The following is a 21,932-nucleotide window of genomic DNA, read 5'->3' as shown; positions in this document are numbered from 1 at the left end:
ACCCTCATCAGGTAGATGTTTTCAGTTCATTGAACTATTATATTTGATAGATTTTACTACGGAAGTTCGTAGGTTTTACGGGACAATTTTTTGTTTCCGTTACTCGGCAAAACGAAGGTTTGCCGATCTTCTGAATAATGCATCACGTGTCGCGTATCGCAGCTCCGAAAGTAATCCGATTCACTAACGCAAATAGCGGCCACCGACCAAGTCGTGAAATACACAGTGAAAAAACCGAAAATTGGCGAGACGTACCTTCGCTTCGAATTCCACTCCGCCCCTGTGAAGTCGGGATAGCGAAGAACACCGAGTAAGTAAGTCAATCATTGCTTGACGGCGAGTGAAACGTAATATCGTGAATCGAATTGAGGAACAAGTAGGTCACTCTCGACTCCCGTGATTCCACTGCATGGAATGCAAAGGGTTGCGAAACGGGGCTTTTCTGTACGTTGAATAGAATGATTGCTCTTTGAAGTCATTGACACGAAGTTTGAAATATTAGCCGCCTCTTCTTTATGGCCTGGGTGCGATTTTTTTTTTTTTTTTTGCTGCGTATTTCCACTCACCGTCATATATCAGCCGGGATTTTCATGGGTGCACGGGACGGAACAATAAACGAGTGTGTAACGTGCATAATCGTTAGAGCAAACATCCGAAATGATCAACTTAATTTCACAACAGCATCCTCCGGAAAATTTAGTTAGGTCTCTGCCAACATTACTCGTACCCGGGGTGTGGTGGGATCGGAAACAAGATGGTGGGCGCATCCGGCAGCTCGTGTGTGTTGCGGATGGTATTCTCTATCAATATTGGGAGGTAGCTTTTTTTTTTTACCGAAAATCAAGCGAACCGAGTCTACATCCTGTGTTTACGCATGCCGCGAAATTGGATTTTACTCCAATATTGGCTAGGATTCCTATTCAGCGCTTATTATGTAAGCTGAAAATTTTGTTTATTCTAATGAAAAAATATAAAAAATGGAATTCACGATAAAGCTGCCGAAATGGACCCACGGCTTGATACTCGATGGCGAAAATACCATTCTCACAAAAATTTACAAATTATATTAAAAACTCGTTACTGTTGATCGTCAAATAATCACTGTCAGTCGATAGATTCAACAGCATAGATCTGCAGATGTTCCAATCAAAGGTGAAAAAAAATCACAATTATCAAAGAAAAGTAAGAATTCCCGTTACGTGAATAGTGAGTAGCTGATTTGTAATTATTATCCCCTGATGGCAAATCATGCAATATACATATACTCGCCTCGTTATATCGATCCTGATTTCTAAGTGAGATTAAATCGCATCAAGTCAGAGAGGCGAACCAAACATGGCACAAGCGGTTCAAGGATTTGGTTAATAACTAATTAAACTCGAAGCTTAAGCCGAGAATTTCCACGAGCTCCCAATCGTTAGTGGAAGCTTAGCGAACAGGAGTGATATAGAAAGTCGTTTGAATCGCCGCATGGGCTTATTATTAAAGTATTATTATACATATTTACAATTCCGCCGGCGGTACATGTTATATACATGTATTTCAACGTCGCGACGGCGTATAATAGCGGAGCAGGGCCAAGTAAGCTCCGTATCGAAGCCTGAAAATCAATTACCAATCACGCCTTGCGCTAAAGCTCCGCGCTCGCTTGCCTAGCAGAATATAATGGAGCCGAAGTCCTCGTGTCGTGCTTGTGAGAAGCTCGAGCGAGTTCCCCGCGTATTGATTCGCTAAAAACTGAGGGCTCGGTCCGCTGCGAAATTTAAGAAGCTTTAAGACTCAATTTGCCTAATTGGACTCCGGACAAATAATTTGACGCTTCCGCTCGTTCACTACCCAGTACGCGTACCTAAGCCTAAATTCATAACCCATATGCTCGCTGCGAATATTTCAACAGTACTCTTTCATTCATGCTCGAATGGTTCATAATTTTCAGACCGAGGCAGTTGTTTTTCATACAAGTTAAATAAGGATTTATCGATCGGCTTGAAAGAAGCCATCCTATCTTAGTACGTGCCGATATTCCCGTTATATTCACCAATAATTCACAGATTACTGGGTAAATTTGGCTCAAAATCAATTCGAAGTTGAGTCAGGATAATCCGATGGACCAAATTGAAGTACTAATCTATCTGTTTTTGGGTGCGTATAATATGGAATGAAACAATATTCATTTCTGCAAATGATTCAGGAATAGCTTGATCAATTACAATCAAGATCAACTTCGTTGTATGTTTGAGGTAATCGCATCGATTCGGACGGAAATAATGGAAATCCGTACTACGACGACAATCAGTGTCAGGTACACGTATAGTGGTATTTGAAGACAATTTTTCGTTCGAAAATTTTTGCTCTTTTGAAATTCCAATTGCGTGATTAGAAGTTGCGACCAATGAATATTCCACCTTTAGTGGCATTACGAAATCAGAATAATTATTCCTTACAATAGATGGAACTATCTATTCAGAAGATCCATATTTTAGGCAAAAAAAAAAAACATCTCTACAAGACTCAACAGAATCCGTGATACGGAGGTCCGATACTTTTCTTGTTGGACTTTTACGGTTTTGGTTGCAAATTGTTCGTTCAAATCATCATATTTCTTAAATAAAAACTCATGCTTTCGCTCAAATTGATTACACTTCAGAGGTCCCATCAAAACCCTGATGAAGGTAAGCTATTGACTGTGTATTTTTAAATAAGCTTCAATTAATCGAAATCATTCGCTTAGAATGTGAACGAGAAATTTTGTTTTTCATCGTACAAACACAAGAAATAATGTTTAGCCGGAAGAATTGTATCCCCTCTGAGTTTTCGGAATGCCTGCTAACCTGTCAGTGAGCGCGTGCTATTACCGAATCAGAGGTCAGAGAAAATCTGAATGAGCCCGCAGGATCGCGTGGAGATCGATACTTTTTTGTTCATCCTCCCCTTTCCTCGAAGGTAGGATCACATTTCTAAACGACGTCAACGCGCTCCGCATATCCGGTGACTTCGGTACCGTCTGTAAATTACCTGTAATACAATTAGAGACCGGGCTGCTTACGTAAGCATGAATATTGCAAGTCTCCGGCGGGATACCCGGCCCTCCTCGAAAGATCACCTCTTATCAATCATTAACCCTCTCTCTTACGCGACATCATTCTCGTGGCGGCGGGGCACGGAGGTGACGAATGATAATGACCGGAAGGGACACCCGGGTAACCGCAGTCATTTGTTCGCTTGTCCTCTCGTAGAACATAGACCCACTACACTAATTAGCGCCGCCAGGTGGCAGGACCGCGACTCGCCCACACATTATACGGATCCGACCCTAAAACAATTCTCACGACGATCCGAGACCCTGTGACGGAGATAAGTGAAATTGTATACTCAAAAAGGGGGATCCGTGGTTCCAATCGCCGTCAGCGTCTACCGCCATTGCTGAAACTATATCTACCGTGCAATCGTTGTTTCTGCCGGGAAATCAGAGAGACAGCGATCTAAATTTACAATTTGGTTCAACACAATAATTCAGCGGAAGGTGTTCGATTTCAAATAATGAATTTTCTCTGTCGCAAAATAATCGTCGACGAATATAATTCAACTTTTGACCAGAAAAAATTGGCTCCAATAATACTAACTGTTAGAGGCGGTGTCCAAACGACACATTGTTATAACTTACCCGCGCATTTTCTTAACTTCTATAATTATAATATGACGTACGATATTAAATGAGATAAAAGCCACGATGTAATTCGCTTGAAAGTTTTTCATTTTGCAGAGATGTTATTAAAACATTATTTGCAGTGTAGCGTGATGCGTGTTTCTGCGGCAAGTAACGGCTTTCAAATTTATGTTTAAACGCAGGATATCTTCGAAAGGTATCTCTGATTCTGTTCTGTCCGCGTGCACACATATGGGTGTTGGAATAACGGAAATGTATCATAAACTATTTCATTCGATAGCTAAATTATGTATTCTCTATCTGTAATAAATACGATTCGAGATTATTGTGAGAAAATTTGAATAATTCTGACACGTGGTGTTGTATGCAAGGTATCCATTTTTATGGGAATTATGCGGTAAATATGTCCTATTCACAACTTGTGCTTGTAACCAATGATCGCAATCCACTTTTTGAGGAAATGAGAGTAGCATATATGTATAGCCACGTGTTCACGAGATGTGTACAGGTACGTCAATTTGTCGGAATATAGATTGGATAAGATCTGAAACGCCGCGAAACCACCGTGCAAAGAGTGCGGCGCTGCGACCGTATGTACCTACCATGTACTCGTGGCGGAATAATCTCAAAGCAAAAGCGTTATTCGATGGAACCTCTCGGGAGAGTGGAGAGCGAGGGCTTCGGAGGCTGCTGGCGTGGATCCGTCAGCTACAAAATAAACTCATTCCGCACAGCGAACTACACAGGCGCGAGCAATACTAATGCAAAAATACATGCACATGGATACACGTGAACGCAAGAGAGACCCCAGGGATTCCCGTTACTCCTACTCCGTAAAGATTCTGAATAATTATGTTGATCGCGAAGGCAACGAATCGGCAACCGTTTGAACAGATTGATTACGCTTTCAGTGCTGATCGAATCAAGGCACGAATTCCCGAGGACATTGAAATGTTGGCAGGACAGGGAAGATGTTGGAGACGGTTGGGAACCTCTTGTCTCAAAGTACGGATATATCTTGTCGACACTCAAAGTCTTGTGGATTTACGTGTCGCACTCCTTCTGCACTTCGTTGATCCATTTAGCGAGTGCTTATTCAGAGAAACGTTGGAAATAATTTCTGGTTCAGATTTCATTTATTATCTTCGAAGTGGGACCGAATTTGCGACTGGCTGCCTTTCAAGTATTTGAAACTTGGGTACTCTTATAAGAGCGTGCTGATTCGCTTGTCAAATTGCTGATTATGAGTCGTTAGAATATCTGAGTAAACGAGGATCACTTTGAAGTTGCAACAAGAAACGCGAGCTGTAGCTTTAGCGTAATTTTATAAAATGCATTGTCACATATACGGAAATTTTTTCCTCAAATTGAATCCAATGTATATTTTAAACTATATACTCGATAGGTTGAACCGTAAGGATAAGTTTCGCGGTATAGAAAAAATTTCAAACTGACATACGTCGCGTGTAGAAAAGAAACATCGTCCCGCGTCAATAACGGGTAGGAACCAATATTCCGGGAGAATGTGACAAAATGTTTTCACCAATTCGGTGACATCTCGATTCAATTCAGTCCTGAGGGTAAGATTCGAGCTTCAACTGACAACTACTTGCGGGTGGCCGACCCTTTTGCGTTCAAGAATTGTGAACATAGGTATAGGAATTGCGGGTGTTCGCGAAAATGAGTTGACAGTATATCGGTGTCATTTTCCGTCGCGCCCCCACGAACTCGCTTCACTGCCGATGACAGTGCATCGAAGTAAATTCAGGCTGTGGAGTAGGAGTCAACGTCGATTCCGCCCGGCGCAGCGGGTTGCGACGATCCGCGACGCGGGCCGCGGTGCCAAGTGACGGTAGTGAAATTTGACCCCCGGGGAAATCATCTTAGAGAGGCGTCCGTGGCTGTCTGATCAGGTTGAGAGGAGAAGAGGAAGAATAAAAAAAAGTGACCATTCGCGGCAGGACGTTGGTAATATCGGGCACGACTCGAGTCTGCAAACGGCATTCATATGCCGGAGGCGACCGTAGCAGCGTGCCTGCTTGGTAACACTGTGGTATGCAGTTGATTATGGAAGCTATATGAAGGGGCTCGACGTGCCCTAGCATCTTGAGTACCCTATGAGCAGAGAGAGAGAGAGAGAGAGAGAGAGAGAGAGAGAGAATGACAGACAGAGAGGTACCTTCGGTCCTCCACTCTCCTCTCCACTCCTCTCTGCTAGCAGCTAAGTCAAGCCAAGGAGATAGGTGAGCCTCCTACGCTCACGGTGACGTATACTCGTACACACTGATTCTCAATCCGCGAGACTCTTCTTCAAATATCAAGGTGAAATTGTCGCGTCTGGAGGTCAGTCATTGTCCAGCTCAAGACCCATCTTCAAACACTTCTCATTACCGGGGCATTTCGGCCAAGGAGTTGGGCCTGCTTCCAAGCCTCGGCAAAAACTGTAACGCTGATCCTAATTCTGATTCACAATCAGTGAAACTTCGAGTATTAGTAGAGCGCAATAAGCGATTGAAAAGTAAGATTTTTCTTATCAAGTACGAGTTTCAGCCATCTATTGAAGAGGCAACCTCAAACCCGTAATCTAACTAATTACGTTAATTGGTATAATATTCTTTCAGGTGGGCTCTCAGAATCGGTGGAGTGTTGCCAATGGCATTGTATGGGCGGCGGGCGCCGTCGAGACCGCCGGAGGCAGATTAATAATACAGACATGTCTCTGATATGTTTACGTGCTAAGGATGTGGTTGAGTAGTCGAAGGTTTCGAACGAAAGATGAAGGATGGTTCGGAGCCGGCAAGGTGGAGCTTACCACCCACCCTTCGACCCTGCAGTACACAGACTTCGGCAACGTCCTAAGTTGCTGTGGAGGTATTACCGTTATTACTACCCCCCCTCGATTCACCTGACGTTTCTCATCCTCTATTTATCAGTCCTTCTCCGTGCCGCTCTGTCTTACGTTGGCAACATATACGTCCGCACGCCCGTGTATGTGTGCATGTCTATGCCTATGTGCCCGAATGTCTCGCAGATATAAACTAAGGCTTAATTATTCTGATCCGTTTGATTTACGGTCTCGTCTCAAACTGATGGAAATTTACCAGTCCTAAATTATTGCGGTATCGAAATACTCGGGAATGAATGTGTACAGCGTTTTTTTGAATAATTTAATACCTCCTTTTATCTCGGAATCAAAACTTGAAAGCACCTCAGGGTGGATTCTTGGTATATGGTCTGAATAATATTACATACCTCGTGTGGGAAACCTACACTTGAAGAATTTCTGTAAATCACCGCCCACAAGGTATTACCAAGACACAAAGTGTCCCTGTCACATGAAAACTGATACGAGCTTTACACTTCATACATTTCCTGGCCGACAGAATTAATTTGATACTTTTTGTAACAATATTGAAGATTCATCTGGACATAGATTTTGAAATTATACCAATGACGTGGTCTGAATTAGTCAGCTACGAAGACTGACAGAAAAACGCTGAGTAAAAAAAGTTTGGCGAAGCTCACCGAATGAAAAAGAATGAGTAATTCAGTTTATGTATTTTGAGCCGAACTCTACGTCAATTTTTAAAACACTTCGCGTCGTTAAAAAAATATCAGATCCACCCTACAGATTCAAAGTTTTTCCCGCAGCGTAAGTTTGACCGTCTGTTTGAATCGGGGTCTTTATTGGAGCAGTCAAAAGTCAGATCCAGGCTTGTGCAAGTGTGCAGCGGAAGAGCAGCAGCTCTGTATTCCTCACCCTCGTCTTTGCGAGACGGAATTGGTTTTAAATTTGAACATTTCATTGAGAGTTTAATAAAAGATATTACGCCCTAAGGGTTCCTCTGTCGAAGATCTATAAAGAGTAACGACCCTTCCTTACTCGAAGAGTCAACTAAGAATTTCACGCTAAGCAAATGGTCCTACAACATGTCGGACGTATAATATTTAACGGCACCCTCAATAACAATCCTTACAGAAGTAATATATTGAGAAGCATCCTGCGCACCGATGTCGAAATAGGACCATCAAATTTTCAAAAGTTTAATTGCCGGGTTTGATACTGTCGTTGCGTAACTAAGCACGAGAAAGTGATTGAAGCCTTTATTCCCGGGACATAAGACTTAAGACCGCCGTCTACACTGGCAATGAGCGAGGGTCTTAAAATAATTGCAATTCAATTCAATGTGAAGTACTGAATTTAACGACAGTAAGGTATACGCTGTGTTGTTGTGTTTTTTTTTTCAACTCTTTTTTCGCCCAAATACGGATTAACAACCGTATAAAAACACACGCGTCAACGGAAACTGATTTTACATTCGACGGGCCGGAAGACCGTGAGGGCGAAATAGTGGAAAAGTCAACTTCGAAACATTCTTGTGAACCCAGCCGAAATCCAGCCATCCACGACAGGCTTACGAATTCGTGAGCCTATTTTAACGAGCTGCCTGAGGATCGAAGCCCTCCGGGCGCCTCTACAAATTGGCCATTTTATTGAGGGATGTTTCAGTCATACTTAAATGAGAGGGCCGGTTTTATTCATCCGAAACGGTAGTGGAGGGGTTATATAGCAGGCGAGAGCAACCGTAGCGAGAGATTTCAACGCTGAATCCGAATCGGAATTGGGATTCGCGTCGATTCGTTCGTCAATTAGGGTGAAAGCACGAGCGAATTCCGTTAAGCCGAAGGTACATTCAAACTGTTTCCGCGGCTCGACTCGAACGCTAATAAAAATAAGAACAACAATGACTCCCCTCGCTGTACAGCGGATCCCGTCTCGTTTTCTTAGTCCAGTGAACAGGCTAAAAACCACCAAACACGAACCATGCGACTGATCATGACAAAATAAAGCGTTTTTGAGTAGTCTGATTTTAGGCAGATCGAGGCAGTAAGTCACATATGATTCCGAGTGCGAAAATCGATGGATCCAGTTGACCACTCACAGAAAAGAAAAAGATAAAGAAACTGTAGAAATATTCGTTGTTCTATTTAAACGCTGAACTACGTTGACGAGCTCTGTTCACTGTTAATTTCCTGTCTCGTTCAATCCCTCGGAAGAGAGTCGAATAAAAGAACCTGGGTTGGACCTTATCACGTTTTTCTCAAAGTTCTGTCAGGGAATCGCGCACGAGATGACCAGAGCACCGAAATAAATTTGAAAATCTTAAGTGTCTTTCACCCTTATATTTCACCGTTATTCGGGCGGGAATGTAAAGTGAGACACACTGATGAGAGGAATAATATCGAGAGAAATGGAATTGAACGCAAAGCCTGAAAAAGCTTGGTGCACGAATCAGTCGCGTTGAAAATCACTATCAGCAAATATCCGATAGGTGAAAAATCTGGCTGGTGCGGATCGTCAAAGTTTCCAGTTTAAAAATGTGGTTTAGATGAAAGATAGGCAGTAGCTGAATCCACATCTTCTGATTCCAAACTCTTGGAAAAGTCGCGTCCCTCTCTTACGGAAGAGAGAACCACGAGTGAGTGCCGGTAGAATAGAGAGGAAGAGGCAAAAGTTCCTCCATTAGCGATAACAATGAAAGATGGACACCAGGGTCCGTCCGATCATCTTGACAAACACGGACAATGCCTCCTACTGGTCTCACAGCCAGCTAGACGTCATCTTATACCCAGCTAGTCAAACAACGTGATTCAGGTGCAGGCTAATCGTAATCAGTGATCCCAGATGAATGATTTACTCGATTGAGAATAACAGAAATTTTTTCGGAAAATTATCCGTCTTTCGATCCTGCTCGGAGAAGGCTCAATATTCAAGTTCCGCTTGCATCGCGTGTGAAATGAACGGCTTTTCTTGCTGCTATTCGAAAATTGTGGGAGAATGTAATGCGGACAATTTTCACTGCCGGATCAGCTTGTTGTAACTTGATACGTTTTAAGATCATAAACTAAACGATGGCTCAACGCGGTGGATTTTCGAGCTTACGCCGTACCGGGTAATCGAACGCGAAGCATTAAGCACAGATTGCCGGGCCGGTTGATGCAGGGTAATTTGATACGAGTTACAAGGAGTAACCACCGTAATCCACTCAGCGTGTTAAAACTACGAGTTTTATTACGTTCGCATTTAGTTGGGAATAAATTAAAACAATTTCGAATACCTCTCCACAGCCTTTACAGCCCGTAACAAAGTTGTAATTTCACTTCCTCGCCTAGGCAGAGGGTCGCAAATTCTGCTCGTTTTCTCGAATCATCATTTTCCGTACGAACCGTTTCTCTGCTTCCACGATGAAGGAAGGAAAAATATGACAATGAACGTCGAGGAAAACAACTTGGCTAAGCTGCTGTCGAATCGGTGATTTCAGGGTTTAAAACGTATTACTCAACTTTATATTTTCATCGGTTCCTCATATCATGAATATGAGCTCGAGCCGGTTCTTGGTTCAACATATTCAACAGAATTTCAGAAGAACGAGCGAGTAGATTTATTGTTAATCAGTTTCAGGGAAATTGATATGAGTTCAATTCAACGTGTCGGAGAAATATAGATCCGAATAAACCGCTAATAAACTTGGCACTATCATTTTTTTTGAAAGTCATAAATGTCAGGCGTGCAGGATGGTACAAACTTATTTCTGAAGTTTAGTTTCGGATGCTCGTCAACAGAATTTAAAGGGAATTACTTCAGAACTGCCGAAATATTCCTCAACTTTTTTTAAATATTATTTTCATAAAATAATTGTGAAAAAGCGCAAATTTTGGAGTTGTGATTTCAGAATGCATCAGCAAAATTGTGACCGTAGCTTCGTATCCGCAAACAAGATTCCGATCATCGTAATCCGACGGAAACTCAATACGCTATAGGCAACAGAGTTTCTTCGCGAAAAAATGACTGCCTGTTTAATTTTATACGGATAGCTGTCATTCATTGCTAATGATCTAAATGACGTCAAAACATCATTGACTTTTTTTTCCAGCCTAAAAAGAAAGCTTATCATTTACCATGAGCAAATACAACTTGATGCAATTACCATTTTTCCATTGTCTCAATCGGGTAATCGAGGCTATTTCTCCTATGTAACTCCTAACCTTTTGATAATTCACACTCCGAGGATAACCGACGTATTACTTGGAATAAAGTAAAGACTAGATAAAATTACTTTTAAGTCGTACAAGGGTGTGACAACGGTGGTTGTAGAAAATAAAACAGAGCGAAAGAGATGGAAGGGAGATGGGTCGAGCAAAAGGTACAGCGCAGGACTTTATACATGATTTCCCTCGAGTCCCGAACTAAAGCATTTCTGGCAATGCACTCTCAGAAGCACGCGCTGGCCGACGGCCGACTGGTCACGCTGGTATCTCACTCGCTAGGAGAGTTGCCCAATCATGCATGCATTACGAAATTCGACAGGAAAGTAGAACAAGAAGAACAGAGAGGAAGCCCCGAGCTCGACAGCAACGTCGGCGAACCGAAGGATCGGGTACGAGGGACGAGGATGTCAAGGGCCAAGTTCCACTTCGCCTGTCCTGTAGTCGAAGGGACTCGCATAGGTAATAAGGTATCTTGGATCCAAAGATCACAAGTTTGAGGAACGCAAGTTCGGCTGACTTGCGGTGAAAGAGAAGCCCTCGACCATGAAATTAAGGGAAAAATGCCAAATTATAGACAGTGTCCTGATATGCCATGTTAGTCTCGCAATATCCACAGATTGATCAGACGGTTCACCAGCGAATAACATGTGGAAAAAGTTCAATCAAACGGAAGGTGAGTTTCCGCCGAAAATATGTTGGAAGTTCATATATTGATTGATTCGGCGGAATGGATACCTTCGACTGCAAAGGACATTTGAAGACTGGAAATTCTTCAACCTTGTAGTAACGTAGCGTGACCCTTGGCGGTGGACGACACGTGTCAAACATTCCGATATATTTACTTTGAACCATGTTTCAGGAGCTGTGAATTCCACGATTACGTCACATCGTTCTCTCACTCTGTCCTACAGCTCCGTCTCGCTCTTTACTCTCTCGCGTAACTTTCTCGGTAGCAGAATTTCAGCGGTGTCAATCAAGAACTTCATAAAAAAAAAAAAAAAAATACTCGTTCCGATCCGAGAACGAAAAGTTATATTACATCGCGGCTAGCTCTCTCTCCTCGTCAAATTAAGCACCGCGCGGCGGTCCCTGGTTTATACACCTTCTTGGAAAAGAGTAATTTCATCCAACGCTATGAGATTCTACTCTGCGCATTTTCATAGACGTATGGGGGTGGTATTTTTTTGTTCTGACTTTGTCCGAACGTTGCAGCTGGTCGTTTGCACCTTGACGGAAGGGGCCGCGAGAGACTGAAGGTAATGACTACCCAGCTGCTAGCCACAAAGCACTTGCGTGTTTCAAAACTATTCTACAACTAGCTCTTGAGCTCATATTCCATTTAACCGTCGAGTTTGACTTACCTGTATTTTTTAATCATACGCTCGATGCCTATAAACCGTAAAATGAAACCAACTGTTAGTTACGCTCATAAGCGTATCTCGAGAAATGGATCGTTTTCAAGAGACAATAACATGTCATGTGGTATTTTCGCATTCGAGTGACTCGAAAAGGTCGGAAAAACGGTTAATAAAAATAAAAAATTTACTAAGGCAAGAGGTAGGTAAACGACTTAATAAATCGACTTGGGCCTGCACCAAAACCTCAATTAAAATATAAAATTTCAGCTATTTTTCTCAAGTATATCAGTTTCGATACTGCTCCAAAACTTGCTTGATAATTGATTTGATTCTGTACAAGATGATACTTTAGTACACAAGAAAATAGTTTTGCAACATTTGGTCCGATTTGGGACAAATTTTTGGGCTAGTCATTTTTACTGTCGAAAGGTGAGAACTTACTCATCAAGGCAGTTGATGAAGCTGGTCCAGACATCAAGTGAGGTATTAAAAATGATATGGAAACTCAGGAGATGTATGACTCATTGCAGAGTGTTTCATCGACGTTTGAAACATAAGAATCTACGGTAGGTATACGAAGTGTTACACAGTTAAATTGACATCGGAAATTACGATATTATTTGGAAAAATAAAGAGCATCGGTAACTATGTGAAGTGTATCAGCAGCAGGCAGCTGCGGTGAACAGTTGCCTTTCCGCACTCGTTAATAAATCGATGAACAAAATCCGCTTGTTGGCGGAAGCAAAGTCAGACACGTTTTGCGTGCTTATGACGCGAAGCTGTTGTATTTGGAGCTTTGGCCCGGGATTTTACGAACCAAATGATAGCGCATTCGATGGAACACGGGCGGCCGGCTAAGAAGATTATCGATGCTTCGACGCGCTGCTGCGAGCTTAACAGAATCCACGAATAATTCGATAAAATGCCTATACGCCCGTTTTAATTGGACCGAAATCGAGCACGCCCTGTTATTCGAAATTCAAAGCCTGCCAGCCGTTATCGCAGATCGTAGAAGTGCCACGAGGTGTTAAATTAGCGTCTAAAAATCTTATCAGCGCGTGCAATCGCACGAAAGTTCGTCTACACGGCTTAACGATCAAGACTTCGAATTTTTCATCTCCGAGTAGCTGGCTTTTCGATAATATTTCCCGGACGAAATTCCGCAAGCTCGTTTAGCTCCGGTTCGCTCCACCAAACACACTTGAGTGAATCGATTCGGGAACACAAAGCGAATATGCACGCATTTGTGCCTGCATCAAGGATTACAGGAAATCGCGTTCGAGCACAGTGACAAGGTACGAGTCTCCGGGGGCTGATTTCCAAGTCAACACGATACTCAACAGCCTCGTGCATTTAACGATTGCTACTGTTCCACGGGCTGCGGACCGCTTTGGGCACACCCAAATTTCTCTTCGTTTATGCTCGCTGTACAGGTGAACATGCGGATGCTCCGAATCTCGGACCAAATTTGGAACAAGATAAGCTAACTGTGCGTCTTTACGAGAGATGATATGAATCGAGAGTCAGGTAAAAATCTAGATCGTGTCACGGTTGGCAGCCTGTTAATAAATACATGTAAACGAATTAGTATATTAATTTATCATATGCTGCGACGGCTACTCGAAGCTGTTGTTCGGATAGGCAATCGATCCAAATCTTGCTGTGCTTTGGTTCTTAAACTACTCGGTTCATACGATTAAGATCGAACTTCATTTAAAATTAGGATATGTTCGTTTGATCTGTTGATTATGTCCGCCAATTTTTTTCTCTCTCGAATTTATAGTACGATCTACACAGATACATCCTCGATTTATCAACTTCGGTAGAAATGATCTATATGACCTTATAAGTTCTGGTCAAATGGAGATCATAGCTACATACCCAATTTCTGAAGGTGATACATAAGGTACTCGTCAGTGCTGCAACTTACCTGGAAAAAGAAAACGAGCACAATAATTAGAACAGTGTAGATTCAATTCAATGAATCGATTATGAAATTCGTTCAATCTTGTCACATGCGATGAAAATCAGATGGTTACATATACAGGATATTCGTGTGATTATGAAAATACAAGCTTTTCACAATAAAGAAGAAATTTCTCCTTGAATAAAAATTATAATGTGCGTATGGATTTAATGATAATTTTTTTTTTCTCTCTTCGTGTACCTAATTTCCGCTCCTGAAATTCTCAATGCCATTAATCATTTCGGACGAACGCTGAAAAACAATTACGCTCGTCTTCCCTTGAATTATTGATTCAAAAAAAAAAGATACTTGACTGCAGCAAGCAGCTCGTGTAAAATAAAAAAATTATAGCTGGAGGCCAATGAATGATATATGTATAAGATTGACAGGCATGACTGCCACAGAGGAACGGGGGCGGGGGCGGGGGGGTAGAAGAGGGTAAAAGGGGGTGACACTGACGGACTGACGGTTCGGGCGCTCGCCCCTCGTCCCCGTAGCCGGGTATGAAATGGGAGATATATCCCCAGGAAATGATTATAAATGAAGCCATCCCAGCTCCGCGAGTCGAGGAACTCGCCCGCCACTGCGACAAAGTAAGAAGAATTGATGATGTCAAAAAATAAGAAAAGTGTACGTACACCGGTGTGAAATTGGACTGCTTGTTCCTTGGCAAAAATAAGATATAATATTTGAATGAGCAGGAATAAGCCATGAGTAGAATGATATTGTTTTGGAAAATATATATCAGCCACGGTGCGCGTAGGACCGTGGGCACTTTGCTACACGAGAATAAGATATGAACTAGGAATATACACGTAATACGCGAGTTTCATGAAATGTGCGCGCGCGTGAGAGTAAGAAACGGAAACGAGATCGTGGAGGATGAGATTGGGAGAGTAGGAGAGAAAGAGAGATATTGATTGATTGATTGGTATTTATTAATGCCCTAGTTTAACTACGGGGCAAATAGTTAACAAGATGGAAGTAGTAAATAAAAATAACGTAACAAATTATAAAAATTTTGACAATGTAGATCGCACTTATGCATAAATTAATAGAACTAAAACTAAAACTGAAAAACTGAAAAACAGATAGCGAGAGAGAGGAAAATTCAACGGGTAAAATTTAATTAGAAAACAAGTAATATCTAGCGGTGTACATGTTTGTTAGCAGTTAACGAGCTCCATGCAAGCCGGAATAGATCAAATATGGAGACTCCCGCGCCGAGCGTTGCTTTTGTAATTGAGTTTGGCTTACTAATTAGGTGGCCCGTACGCCACGTCGGAAGAAGAGTCAAGGCCCTCTCCCGCGATCGTCGCACCTGGCCGCATGGGATAATTACAAGTTTCGATTCCGGAGCACCGTGGGCGGCCTCAGAGCTCGAGAGATGACCACCGGGTCGCGGGACGCAGTGCAAACTGCGACATTGCCATATCGGATTAATGTCGGGGCTGATAGAGCGGATAGAAATTGAGTAATTGAATAACTGTAAATTTGCATTTGTGTTGTTGTGGTCGGTTCGCCGTCGCCGCAACCCCCGCGGACAGGACCTGCTGCAGGCCGATCGGCGTGTCGACGTTTGGCGTCGATACACGGAGCCTTTCCCTCCGGGCATATCATTTCATAATTACAAGGGGGAGGGGGGTTTGTCCGATGCCAGTATTCGCGGCATCCCCGCTTCCGTCACCCTCTCCCCTGCAATTCGGCAATCCTCCGCGAATCGAAAAATATTGCAATCGAGTCACCTCCACCCGTAGTGATATATCTTGCGGGTTTGCTGGGTTGTTTGTTTTTGTATTTTCTTACTAGCAGGGTCAGATCTGCTTCTCTCGTGCTGTAATGATTGATTTCGCTATATACCGGACGAGATAAGAACGCGAGACGCGAAACTGGGACAGCTATAGGCGGGAATGTTATTACACAGCTGCTATATATACTGCGGGGCAATTACGAGCGGTACACTTTTTCCATTCCGGGACGATCTCGAGATAAGTGTATAGCCGGATTTTCCTTGCGTCAGCACTCTCGAAAGATACGAGCGGAGGAGGAGTAGGAGGAGGAGGGGGGAGGAGAAAATTCGCCGTTTTCTCCTGCACCACCGGATACGGCCCTCGCGCCCTCCACTCTTCCTCTTCCTCTTCGCCTTCCTCTTTTCCTTCGTGTTCCTCTTCTTCAGCATCAGCTTCAGCTTCTTCCTCCTCTCCGCAGCTCAGTTGAAGTTTGAGCAGCGGTCGAGGTCGGCAATATTTCACAACGCACGGAGACATAGATTCACGGTGTATGCATAATATTTGCCGAACGAGCGGGAAAATTAGAAATACGGTAAGCCGCTTTTCTTATCAGCCCCATAGTTTACGATGACAGGCTGGAAAAGGGGTCGACCGAGACGTGGCGAAGAAGAAAGTTGGTGCAGCGTGGGGCGTGGGACTCTTTTTTTCCGCCCACAGAGGAAAGCTGCCCTGGAAACCCGTACGACGGTTTTGCAGCACTCGTTGTCACCTTCAGCTTTCCAACCTTCTGACCGTTTTGCAGCTTTGGTCTTCTGGACCAACGAACCTAGCCACCGAAAACGGCAGATGACGACAAAGGATTTCCTCGGTTTGACTCTTAATCTTTCACACGCTGCCTTTCAAATGGCTGCCTGCTATGGGTTTCTATTGTTGCCTACGTTCACTCTTCGGGTCTTCTTGGACCTGATCTGTGCCAGCAAGGGCCTCCGGCAAATATGAAAGACACGTTTGAACTCCGATGATTAGGGTGATGAAAACGATATTCAAGTTCAACTACGTGATTGGCTTCCAGCGGTGGACTTTTATAATACCAAGTTGTCAATTCGTTGTCAGATCGGTGTCTAGTTTGTAATGAAATATTTTGGAATTTTAGTAACCGTCACAGTATTTCTATTCTGCTGATCCAGGCGCTCCTGGCTTTGGTACTTCGTGTCGGTACGAAATAATTTCTGATCGAATGCTTGCAGGAATTCAATTAGAAAATCCTAATTCAGATGTATAATGAAATGAAACAAAGTTGAAGTTGCAAAGTTGACGGCTGTTACGTTGAATTATCGTTTCGCATGATTGCAAGTTAATTTTACTCGATAAACCCGGAACAAGAGTACATGAGGATACCCTCGAAATGACGGTAAAAAGTTACTCGCAGGTTTGCATGTCCTTTAATGCGAAATGGTAAAGGGTAATTTGTTTCCAGAGACAGTAAAAAATCAGTACTCGGATCCAGCAATAATTGGAGGTAGAGTGTTTTCCAAATGTCTGCAGAGTCCTAATGTCTCCTCACTTTTCATCCGACGACGAAAGTGACAAATTCATTCCGGGGATGAATTTCACAACAGGCAACAAACAACGAACCGAGATCCACCGATCTCCGGGAACTTTCACCCAGCATTCTGCGAACGAGACAGAGACCGAGAGGCACGATGCTCGCGGTGCAGGAGCCGAGGGGCGGGAGTCACGGGGGAGTTATGAGCCCTGGGTATATCCTTCGCGTATAGCCCATACAGTGGGTTCGTCGTACAGGCAACAGCATAGCGCCGCGTTATAAACGACTTTTCGCGCAAAGTTTGCCGGCATTCATCACAGAGGACGGCGCGCCTGTCGCGTGTCTAGGTCGGCCGTTTGCCAGGGGTGCTGGAGCAGGGAGTGAAGTCTGAGGTCGCCCTTCGCGTGTCTCGTTGGACGGGGTGTGGAAATGGTCGGAGGGATGAAGGGTGGCGCGAGGAAGAAGGTCTTCCATATACAGAGTACAGAGACACTTATTGCGAGTGAGAGGGAAAAATCGATCGGACTGCGAAATATTTAATATGAGTAGAAACTATGAACTTCGTAATATAAGGCTGGACACGGAGCGAGTGTAATTTTATCCTGGTATTAAAGATGAACTCCCGCTCAATTTTAACCGTGTCTGTTTAGCTGCTCTCTTCGTCTATTTGTTTCTACGATGTAATTTGAATCCGCGTAGATTATAATTATGGGCGATCGTTGATTAACTTTCAACGGCAAAGAGAGCGCACTAGAACGTGAAAAAGCACGTCTTAAGATTGATTGATGCCGGTAGCGTCGGAAAATCTACTTCGGGTACCTTACACATCGCAGCTGCTTGTGAGTTCCATCTCGGGCAACGCGAACCTCGTGAAATCGATTGATCATCTCTTGCCATCGTTTCCTTGAATTTCAGTTATTGAAAAACAATCTAGATTGAAGAGCGCATCGAAGAAATTGGAAACTAGATATATTTAGATACCGTAGACGATGGGTGTGAGAGAGAAAGAGAATAATTGGTTATCCTACGCTTCGCGAACAAAAGTTTCGCCTCAAATTGATTGCGTATATATACTTTCCGACTCATCACCCGGTGAATCATGGCCCCGGTGTAGCGGGAATCTTCCATAATTATATTAATTACGAAACATCGCCGGTAGCTCAGGTACTCCAGACTGTTATATACATACACTTGATGGAAAACGTACCAGAGGGTACGCGATGTAGGTGTCGAGTAAAACGGGCCACACTGCATGTGTGCAGCAGTCAGAGAAGCTGGCTGCAGCGTGCATACGTACTCGCAGTTTTGCGAGTAGACGAAGTACGGAGCTTCGCAAGCTCGGTCCTTGCAGTCAAAGTGGAGGAAGTTCAGAAGCAAACCCGCAGAAGCCGAATTCCGGGAAATCTAACGGAGTACGCTTAGTTGTTCCGTGCAGTTCGGATCCACCAGGAGAGGAGAAGCACCTTGCCGCCCGGCTATGATTGGGTACGGGGGTTGGAATCGAGGCTGCCAGGTCTCTGAACATTTGCAAGAAGCGTCATGCCGGGATGACTTGGAGGCTTTCGCGGAGTATTGAAACGAGCGACGCGGCTCTCAAGATGCGGAGAAATCGCAGGCTCGAAAGCTTCGAGGATCCACGAGTGTGCGAAATAGTGCATCGCGGGTATTTCACTGTTCACAGATATGCGGAGGTGTGAAAAGGGAGCGTTGAAATAGCGCCTCGGAGCACGTGCCTTGAGGAAGGCTGCAGTTCCCACCCGGAACGCGAAAGTACACCCTGCAGGATCCTGGAACCTGTGTCGAAAATCGATCCGATACGACGTGGTTCACTCGCTTTCAAATAACCGCGTGCCAATGCCCGCAGTGGAGTCGGAGAGGAAGAAATACCGCCTGGGTCGAACGGCTAGTTTCACGGTTTAACTCTTATCGGCGCATCTGCCTCGCGCCTCCGATAAATGCAGGTGTCATTCGTAAGTTCGTTGCAACTCTCGGCGAGACAGTTTGTCCTGGACGTAGGTGCGCGCCAATTTAAAATCCTCCGTACAGAATGGCTCTTTGAAGTATCGATCGGAGGGCGTTGAAAATAAGTGGTGATCAATTAGCGTGCCTTCTATGAATCGCCGCCGTTGCCGGCGTAGCTAGAATTTTCCGAGGCTGTTGAGGCCGATTTAATCACGAGCTGAGGGTAAAATCTGCGGTCGGAAATAATTCAGCATGCAGCTTTATGCTAGAAATTAACCGCGTGAGACCCGCGACCTTCGCTCTTCCGCACTTCTGCCCCCCTGCCCGCCCCCGCAATCTCATAGTTTGGCTGTTTAGGATATAATAATACGGTTACGTGTGAATTGAGTTTGGTGGCTGTATGCCGCGCTGGTGCACCGATGTACGGAAATGCCGGAAATCGTGTACCTGTTGTTGCCGGCGAGCGTGTGTGCCTCCGTTTCGCGGACTCCGTACCGAAACCGCGAACAATTTGAACCTCTGAATAATTCGTAGCCGCACTCCAATCTAACTGCGAATAAATTAGACCGAATTAACCGAGCTTTGGAACGTGCGGAGCCCTCGGCGTGGCGCAGGATACGTGGATGGAAACAATATGCGCGGGAAATATGCCGACAATTAGGTCCAATTAATGAAATTTGCCGTTATTGCTGGAACACACGATCCCCCGTCCCGCACTCACCCTGGAATTTCTCCTCTCGTATTACCGCGGCCTTTGATTAATACAGACATTTTTTTTTAATTTGTTTTATCATGACCAAACTCCCGAAGCGGGTACGCTGAGGATCCAAATTGTTAGCTATTTGATACCGAAGTTACTTTGCTACGCTACTCGACATACTTCCGTTAATTTGCCGGGCGAGAGGCATGAAATACCGTGCATTGATGGAAACCACGTCAAACACGATATGCAGAGAACCGCGGCGCTCCGCATGCGGAAAATATGCGTTATCGCCTGCTCGTACGGTAAAAATTGAAAAGTGCATCACGCAGCAATAATTTGGTGCAGGTTTAATAAGTACGGTAAGGTTGAACGTGACTTCGATCAGCTTCGCCGGGGCATCAATTTATTTTCGTGTTTGTTCACCGCAGGAAACTTTTGTGCGGGGTTTGTCAGCACTTTTAGATTAAGGACCCATTGAAATCTCATAAAGTCCCTACAAATGCCTTCATTTGGAATACCCGCCCACTTTTGTGGGCTCCCGCGGCAGTAAAAGCGGTTTCGTATGAAAGGCTTACTTGGACCTGATGGCACCGAGACGGGACGACGACGGCCGACGATTGAGCCGAGAGGAGTGAAGGGGGAAAAGCCGATTGATAGCGGGCGAAAGTGTTTGCGGTAACTGGAACCGCTATTCCGGTGCGGTCACTTTCAAAGAGAAAAATTTTATTTCCCCTCGCTGGCCGGCTGCGAGAAGGTACGAAAGGGCGAAAAGGGGACCAAGGAGAAGAGGGACTGAAGGGAGTGACGCCTATTTCAGCACTTTTCTAACCACGGCTCAAGCTTACCGCGAGCAGGGTGATGACTGGAGGAAATTCTGTGCCTCGAAACGGGTGAAACACGACCGTCAGGGAGAAGCAACAACTTGCTTCGTGATTTGCCGATCCTTCTCATTGATGTCTCCTCGTGAAAATCTGACAGATTCTTATCTCATGTTCGAGCTACATTTAATTCCACGAAAGGGAGGTAAGTTATTCCGGCGTCGAAAGGGGGTCTGCGTATACTTTGATACATTATATTATATATGTATAGTCTACTCAAGATGCATGCAATCAACTTGATTTTCGACAAACTTTCCCTATCATCGTAAAAATGGATTCTTAGTATACACGGATGCGGATGCTTTGATAACGATTCGGCCAAGCTAATCAAAGTCATACTTCGCTTCGCGAACATGATGGTTCGACTTTTTTCTTCTTACTTTTTTTCTCCGTTACTCGTTCTCGTTCTTCTTTATTTACTCTATTTTTTTGGGCTCATTTCTCATTGGCAGGAGAATGATCAGAATTCGTAAAGTTTCGCTCAAAACTTCGAACACGAATTCTCATGTTCTCGTCAAGTTGTCGGCAAAGAAAAACCTCGAGAAATTGCGTAGTTTGAAAAGAACTCGAGGAAGAGACGAGAGCACTGATAACTCGTGCCTTTCCTTCAGCGACCCTCTACGCGCTTGATTCTACTGCGCCGTATATATCCGTCCACCCCCACCCCCCGGCCACCGGCTGAGATCAGATTTCAAGCAATCAAATTGGAAGCGATGTATGATCTAATAAAAGGCAAGGAGTGGGTACAGACTTACGATCTTGCAATCTGAGTTTCGTCAGAGTGCTTTATATGAGATTTTCGCCGTATTGCTTTTGTATTGCCGTAGGTCGTCTGCTACCCCGATCATCGGATGATCTATATTCGGATGTATTTAATACCGTTCACTTCCTCAAATTCTTTCCCAAAACGAACTTTGTTCTCTTTTCGTCAAAACCGTGCTGGAACGATTCTTAATTGACAAATGTTCTGGTCCCACTTGGAAAACGTTAAGGTGGAGGCCTGGCTGGCGTTGTTTGCACGAACGTCTTGCGCCAGGAAGTACAAAGAGTGAAGCATCGATTGTTAATCTCG

General features: G+C 44.1%; 1 protein-coding gene across 9 annotated transcripts in view; it reads right to left on the bottom strand.

Moving 5' to 3' along the window:
* Positions 1–21,932, bottom strand: part of LOC107223939 (CUGBP Elav-like family member 4) — a 530,321-nt gene that overhangs the window by 254,625 nt on the left and 253,764 nt on the right. Inside the window, exon 1 of one of the 9 annotated variants that reach the window (XM_046733421.1) lies at positions 13,957–13,978. The exons of the other annotated variants lie outside the window; for them this stretch is intronic. The gene's annotated coding sequence lies outside the window, so the exon portion shown is untranslated. Of the gene's footprint in view, positions 1–13,956; positions 13,979–21,932 lie in introns of those variants that run through there. 9 annotated transcript variants of the gene reach the window in all.

Source organism: Neodiprion lecontei, chromosome 3 (assembly GCF_021901455.1).
Source record: "Neodiprion lecontei isolate iyNeoLeco1 chromosome 3, iyNeoLeco1.1, whole genome shotgun sequence".
Taxonomy (NCBI): Eukaryota; Metazoa; Arthropoda; class Insecta; order Hymenoptera; family Diprionidae; genus Neodiprion; species Neodiprion lecontei.
The sequence above is the reverse complement of the archived record's forward strand: the minus strand, read 5'-3'. Positions and strand labels throughout refer to the sequence as shown.